Source organism: Triticum aestivum, chromosome 1B, assembly GCF_018294505.1.
Source record: "Triticum aestivum cultivar Chinese Spring chromosome 1B, IWGSC CS RefSeq v2.1, whole genome shotgun sequence".
Lineage (NCBI taxonomy): Eukaryota > Viridiplantae > Streptophyta > Magnoliopsida > Poales > Poaceae > Triticum > Triticum aestivum.
In genome coordinates this window covers 257478603-257486053 of record NC_057795.1, presented here as the reverse complement: position 1 = coordinate 257486053, position 7451 = coordinate 257478603, and positions in this window count along the sequence as shown.

Sequence of the window (7451 nt, the reverse complement as noted above, 5' to 3'; positions counted from 1 at the left end):
CGGCGACGCGGCGGCTGCTGCTGCGGCTGTGCGGCTGCGGGGCGGGGCGGGGTGGAGGCGGCGGGGTGCGACGGTATTTAAAGGAGGAGGGGGGCGCTCGGCTTGGGGAGGGGGCCAAGGTGGTGGCGGGTGGCTCCTGGACTCTAGACGAAGTCCGGCTCGGCCACGGCAGGGCGCGAGCGAGGCGGCTGGGCCGGCTAGGAATTCGACCTGGTCGGTCCAAACGAACTTTTTTTTCTAATAATTCCGCTGAAACTGAAATAAATCTTAGAAAATTAAATAAAAATCTAAAAAACACCAAAACATATTTTCACCGTCTAAATAAAATATTTAAAACAAGATGAACATTTTTCTTGGCCCTAAAATGCAATTTTGAAATCGTGCAATTTTTCTAATTCAAATAAAATTGCAATAAAAACCAAATAAAATAAATAAATTGATTTTAACATTTTTTCCTCTAATATTTCATTTATTTTGGAGAAGTCATTTTATCCCCTTTCATATATTTTTATTTTAGAAATATTAGGAAGAAAAATAATCAAAACCAATTGATCCTCTTTTCAAAATTTGAGAAAACTCAAATATGAAAATAACGAAATCCCCAACTCTCTTCGTGGGTCCTTGAGTTGCTTAGAATTTCTATGATCAAGCCAAAATGCAAGTAAAATATGATATGCAATGATGATCTAATATATAACATTCCAAATTAAAAATTTGGGATGTTACAAACCTACCCCCCTTAAGATGAATCTCGCCCTCGAGATTCGGGTTGACTAGCAAATAGGTGAGGGTGGTCCTTCCGTAGGTCCTCTTCTTGTTCCCAAGTGGCTTCATCTTCGGTATGGTGGCTCCACTGAACTTCTCAGAACTTGATAACCTTGCTGCGCGTGACTCGGCTGGCAAACTCGAGAATCTTCACTCGTTTCTCTTCATAGGTCAAATCGCTCACTCTGTGCATTTTAAAACCGAACCGAAAAACCATACCGAAAATGAACCGAACCGAACCGAATTCACGGTTTTTATGGTTTCTGGTTTCGATATGGTATGAACTTTTCATACCGTTTTGAATTTCGGTTTTTATGGTATATACCGAAAAACCGAATGGTTAACCGAATAAACTGAAATAAAAAAAATATTTCATAAGGCAAACAACGATACAAGTAGTCATTTTTCTTGTATAAGAGTAAAATTTCCTGCAAAGAACATCCATTTTTCTTGTAACATAGTAATTTTTCTCTTGCAAAAATGCTAACTACATCGTCCATAACCTTTCAAGGCATGAATTCAGGCATGCATATATACTTATATAAAGTTATATACCATTTGTATTTCAAATGTATGTGTTTGAATTTATAAGTTTGTAAAATATAGTATGTCATTTTTGAATTCACGTCAACTTTGGTTATTATGGTATATACCGAAACCATACCGAAATAATTTGATATATACCGAAATCGAACCGTATTTTAATATCATACCGTATAAATCGAAGTATTAATACCGTACAAACCGGAAACCCGTATAAACCGAACCATGCAAACCGAATAACCCGAACGCATAGAGTGACAAATCGCTATCCAACTGAATTGCTTCCAAGGGCACTGTATCTCTCAGAGGGATATCGGCCATCTCTGCGTGGCACTTCCTCAACTGGGAAACGTGGAACACATCGTGAACTCCTAACAATCCTTGAGGCAATTCCAACTTGTAGGCAACTTCTCCCATACCCTCCAAAACCTTGTAAGGCCCCACAAAATGTGGTGCTAACTTTCCCTTAACTCCAAAATGCTTCACTCCTCGAAGTGGGGATACTCGAAGATAAACTCTGTCTCCGACTTCGTAAACTGTCTCCTTGCGTTTAGAATCCGCATAGCTCTTCTGCCTGGACTAGGCTACCTTGAGTCTATCGCGAATCAGATTAACCTTCTCTTCGGACTCTTTAATCAAATCTGGTCCAAACAACTGACGGTCTCCAACTTCATCCTGCAACAACGGTGTCCTGCACCTCCTTCCGTACAAAGCTTCCAAAGGGGCCATCTTCAAACTGGATTGATAACTGTTGTTGTAAGAGAACTCTGCATAAGGCAAATTGTCGTCCCAACCAGATCCATAATCTAGCGCACAAGCTCTCAACATGTCCTCTAGAATCTGATTGACTCTCTCGGTCTGTCCATCTGTTTGTGGATGAAAGGCTGTACTGAACTCTAGCCTGGTACCCAAAGTTTCGTGCAACTGATTCCAGAACTTTGGGGTAAACTGGGTTCCTCTATCTGATATAATGGTCCTCGGAACTCCATGCAGACATTGATCTTGGTCATGTATATCTTTGCCAACTTAGCACTGGTATAAGTGGTCTTCACTGGGATGAAATGAGCTACCTTCGTCAAACGGTCGACTACAACCCATATCGAGTCATAGCCTGAAAGAGTCCTGGGCAATCCCGTGATAAAATCCATGCCTAGCTTATCCCACTTCCATTAGGGTATCGGCAATGGCTGTAGCAATCATGTTGGCTTCTGATGCTCTGCCTTCACTCTCTGACATACATCACAAACTGCTACATATTTTGCAATATCTTTCTTCATTCCGGTCCACTAGAAACTATCCTTCAAATCCAGATACATCTTGGTATTTCCTGGGTGAATCAAATACGGTGAATCATGGTCCTCTTGCAGAATCAACTTCCTGATCTCCGGGTCATTAGGCACATATACACGGTCCTCAAACCATAAGGTATCATGCTCATCCTCACGAAATCCCTTAGCTTTTCCTTTGCTCATCTTCTCCTTTATCTCGGCAATCTCCTTGTCAATTTTCTGTGCCTATCTGATCTTATCCATCAAAGTAGACTGAATTTCTAATGCTGCTACATAGCCTCTCGGAACTATCTCCAAACATAGCTCGTGAAGATCCTCGGCTAACTCCTTGGGTAACACTCCAGTCATGAGGGTGTTGACATGACTTTTGCGGCTCAATGCATCGACGACTACGTTAGCCTTTCCGGGATGATAATGCAACCTCATATAATAACCCTTAATGAGCTCCAACCATCTCATTTGCCTAAGATTTAACTCTTTCTGTGTGAAAATATACTTCAAACTCTTGTGATCTATGTATACCTCACAATTGTTTCCGATGAGAAAATGTCTCCATGTCTTCAACGCATGCACTATGGCTGCTAAATCCAAATCATGTGTAGCATAATTCAACTCATGGGGCTTAAGCTGTCGTGAGGCGTAAGAAACAACTCTTCCTTCCTGCATAAGCACTGCTCCAAGTCCTTGGCGAGAAGCATCACAATATACCTCATAATCCTTGCGCTGATCTGGCAGAATCAACACTGGTGATGTAACCAAACATTTCTTCAACTCCTAGAAACTGGCCTCACATTCCTCAGTACATTTGAATTTGGTGTCTTTCTTCAACAAATCCGTCATGGGTTTTGCAATCTTCGAGAAATTCTCAATGAACCTCCGGTAGTATCCTGTGAGTCCAAGAAAACTCCGGATCTCTCCAGCTGACGTGGGTGCTTCCCAATTTGTCACAGTGACAACTTTGGTGGGGTCTACTACTATTCCTTCTTCGGATATCAGATGTTCGAGGAATCCAACTTCCTTCAACCAAAACTCACACTTGCTGAATTTGGCATATAACTGATGTTCTTTGAGCTTTCCAAGTACCAAACTCAAATGCTCCTTATGCTCCTCTTCATTCTTCGAGTAGACCAGAATATCATCAATGAACACCACGACGACCTTATCCAGAAACTCCATAAACACCTTGTTCATCATGTTCATGAAATAAGCAGGTGCGTTAGTTAGACCAAATGACATAGCGGTATACTCATATAGCCCGTACCTTGTGGTAAAAGCTGTCTTAGGTATATCCTGCTCTCGAATCTTCAGGTGGTGGTATCCTGATCGCAGATCAATCTTGGAAAATACTTTAGCTCCTTGCAACTGGTCAAACAAATCATTGATCATCGGCAGTGGGTACTTGTTCTTGATTGTCACTTCATTCAACCCTTGATAATCAAAAACCATCCTCAACGATTCATCCTTCTTCTCCACTAGAAGCACGGGTGATCCCCAAGGTGACGAACTTGGGCGAATATAGCCTTTATCCAATAACTCCTTAATCTGTTTCTTAATTTCCTGCAAATCCTTTGCGGGCATCCTATACGGTCTCTTAGATATTGGCCCTGTGCCTGGCAAAAGCTCAATCAAAAACTCAATGTCTCTATCCGGTGGCATGCCTGGCAACTCTTCTGGAAATACATCAGGGAAATCCTTCACCACTGGTACTTCCTCCTGTACAACTCTTGATAAGGAATTCCCTTGAGTCCTCTTTGGCTCATGCCGAGATACATACTTAACCCTCCTTCCTTCTGGGGTGGTGAGCAAAATTGACTTACTGGCGTAATCGATGTTTCCTCCATACATCGATAGCCAATCCATACCCAGAATCACATCCAAACCTTGCGACTCCAAGATTATCAGGTCTAAGGGGAAAACATGCCTCCCTATGGTCAATGGCATCTGAAAACATCCTTGACATGCCATATATTCCACTCCTGGTGAGCTTACTAACATAGGTGTTCTAAGAACTTTGGTGGGAAGTTTATATTTATCCACAAATCCCCTTGATATGTATGAATGCGATGCACCAGTATCAAAAAGAACGATTGCAGTAAATGACTTAACCAAAAACTTACCTATTACTGCATCTGGCTGGGCTTCAACCTCCTCCACATTAACGTGGTTCACCTGTCCCCTATTGAAAGGGTTCGCCTTGTTCCCAGAGCTTCCATTGCCATTTCCATTCTTAGCTTCAGGACATTCATTGGCATAATGTACAGTCTTCTGGCACTTGTAACAAGTGACGTGGCTCAGATCCTTCTTGGCTGGGGTTGCTGGGTTGGAACGGTTCTGGCCGTTGCTTCCTCCATTCCCATTCCCATTCCTGGGGCCACTATGATTGTGCGAACTCCCTCCATTATGGTTGTGGCCTCCATTGTTATGCTGAAAAGGTCCTCCCGAGTTCGGGGTAAAATGGGGCTTCTGATGAGCTCTAGAATTGTACTTCCCTTGTCCATACTTCCTCTTGCGATTGTCAATCTGCTGCTGCTTCCCTTCAATCATGAGAGCTCTATCTACCAACTCCTGGTAGGTGTTGAAGGTTGCCACCATCAACTGCATGCTCAGCTCATCATTCAGTCCTTCCAGAAACTTCTCCTGCTTAGCTGCATCCGTAGCAATGTCATCTGGGGCATAACATGCTAACTTACTAAAATCATCCACATACTAGCCAACAGTACGTCCTCCTTGGCGCAAGTTGTGCAACTCACGCTTCTTCATGGCCATAGCTCCTGCTGAAACATGGACAGTACGGAAAGCCTGCTGAAACTGGTCCCATGTGACAGTGTTGATGGGGTAAGTGGCTGTGAAATTCTCCCTCCATGATGTTGCGGATCCATCAAGCTAATGTGCGGCAAAATGCACTCTTTCTGCATCTGTGCATCCTGCATTGGTCAACTCCCTTCCAATCTTGCGGAGCCAATCATCTGCAACTATCGGCTCGGTGCTACTAGAGAACACCGGTGATTTAAGCCTCAAGAAACGGTTTAAGTGATCAATAGGTGGTCATGGTGGTGGTTTGTTGTTGTTGTTGTTGTTTCCCTGATTCTGATTCTGAACTAGTATCTGTGTCAAAGCATTCTGCTGCTGGATCAACTGAGTGAGCTCCGGTGGGAAAGCAAATCCATTGTCACGTCTCGGAGGCATCTGAGGCTTTAGAAAAGATGAGAAAACAGAATAGAATGAGGTCTAAAGGGAAAACACTACCCATATGCACATGAGACAAACACAAACATATCACTTCAATCAATTTCAAACAAGGGTATACATCGGTCTAGCTATCGTTACAAAAGTGCTCGGACTATGCTATATACAAGGGGGAATAATACTACTGTTATGGTGGTCGACTAGAAAAATTGACCGGTCGAAGACTCCATGATATCTGCTCCTGCTTCATCAACATAGTCATCATCACTATCATCAGGGTCTGAGTCGGTGTCGTCGATGATGATGTAGTTCTCCGGGCAAGTGGAATCGTCGTCTCCTCCTCCTGGCGCGGGGTATCCCATGAATACTTTTAGCTTCTTCTTTAGGTCATCATTCTTCTCCACGGTGTCGTCATTTCCTCCTCATATCCATCACGTGTAGTATTGAGTTCTTCTTCTAGTTCCATGATCCTGGTCATAGCCTTCTTCAGATCTATCATGCCTGCGCACATCTGGTTCTCCTGGTGTCGAATGTGCTGGTTTAACTCCTGGATGAAAGCTGCAATAGATCTGTCCTTCCTGGTGCTGATCATCTCCCATTGCTCATCTCGGCGCCCACAAATCTGGTAGATAGTATCCTTGAGATCCTTGTTGTAAACTTCTCCAATGCAACCCATGGTGATGTGGGCTTCCATGCTCTTTCCTAGACTCCAGGTTGGTGCATCAAAGGAAAACTCTATGGGCTCAGTGACGGGCATGGACGTCCTTCCTGGAACTTGAACTCGAATCATCCAACGCTCCTCTTCTAGTGACTTCCTTCAAGTGACGTCCGAAAGGTGTATCTTCATCCGGTTGAGTGAACTTGTTTCTTGCATCCACCATCTAAAAGAGTAGAAAAAAGGAGAGGAGTCAGAAATGAGAAGAGAGTAGTGATCTAGGGCTTTAGCTTAGTGGTCGTGTCCTACAGTCAGCATGCTCTGATACCATCTTGTAGCGACCAGACCTCAAACAGTCTGATCTCTGTGCATCAGTGTCATCCCTGGATCGGTAATGCTGACACACACAGTACTTGAAGGATTTATACCAGAGTAGCAATCACACACTTATTACATCGAATGTCTCAAAAGAGAACTTATTACAATAAATATGGCTTAAGGCCATCTAATAACGATAACAGCGGAAGGCTTGGAAGATAAAGTGAGTCCATCAACTCCAACGGCATCACTGAGTGAAAGATCACGACCTAAGGCACCTTACTCGTCGTCTAAAAAGTCTGCAACATGAATGTTGTAGCCCGAAACGGGTCAGCACATGGAATATGCTGGCAATGTAAGACATAGAGAGTAATGAACAGAATAATGCTATTTCTATATGCATATATGGCTGGTGGAAAGCTCTATGGTTACAGTTTTGCATAAAGCCAATTTTTCCCTACAACAAAGGAATACATTTTATTTAACTATCATGGTGGTTGTTAAACATTGAGAAGGTTCACCCAACTCAATCTCAATTAAGCATCATCATTAACCCAATCAAAATTAAATTAAGTAACATGTTGAGATCCACATGATAATCGAAGAACTAGATACTCAAAACATCCATAACCGGGGACACGGCTAACCATGATTAGTTTATACACTCTGCAGAGGTTTGCACACTTTTCCGCACA